A 302-nucleotide genomic window follows, 5' to 3' on the forward strand; every position below is an offset into this window, starting at 1 on the left:
GCGGAGAAAGCTCAGCAGTGTCTGGAGCTCGAGGCGAGCCTCTGGGCCGAGGGCTCGCCGTGCGTTCGGTGGGTGCAGGGGAGGTGGAGGGCTGGCCTTGGGCGGAAAGGCAGGCGGCAGGCAGGGTCTGAAGCACCTTCCTCAGCTGCTTTCATTTCTCTTGAGGCAAAAAAGAGAGCAAAAGCACTTTCTCGTTTTTGAGACCCTGTGGCATGAGGGCAGGGTGTGCGGCTCAGCTCACAGCACTTTTCAGGTGAAGTTCTGCAAAGAACGTCCAAAAAACAAAGCAACAGGGAGCAGTC

The sequence above is a fragment of the Phaethon lepturus genome, unplaced genomic scaffold, assembly GCF_000687285.1.
Source record: "Phaethon lepturus isolate BGI_N335 unplaced genomic scaffold, ASM68728v1 scaffold33132, whole genome shotgun sequence".
NCBI classification, from domain to species: domain Eukaryota; kingdom Metazoa; phylum Chordata; class Aves; order Phaethontiformes; family Phaethontidae; genus Phaethon; species Phaethon lepturus.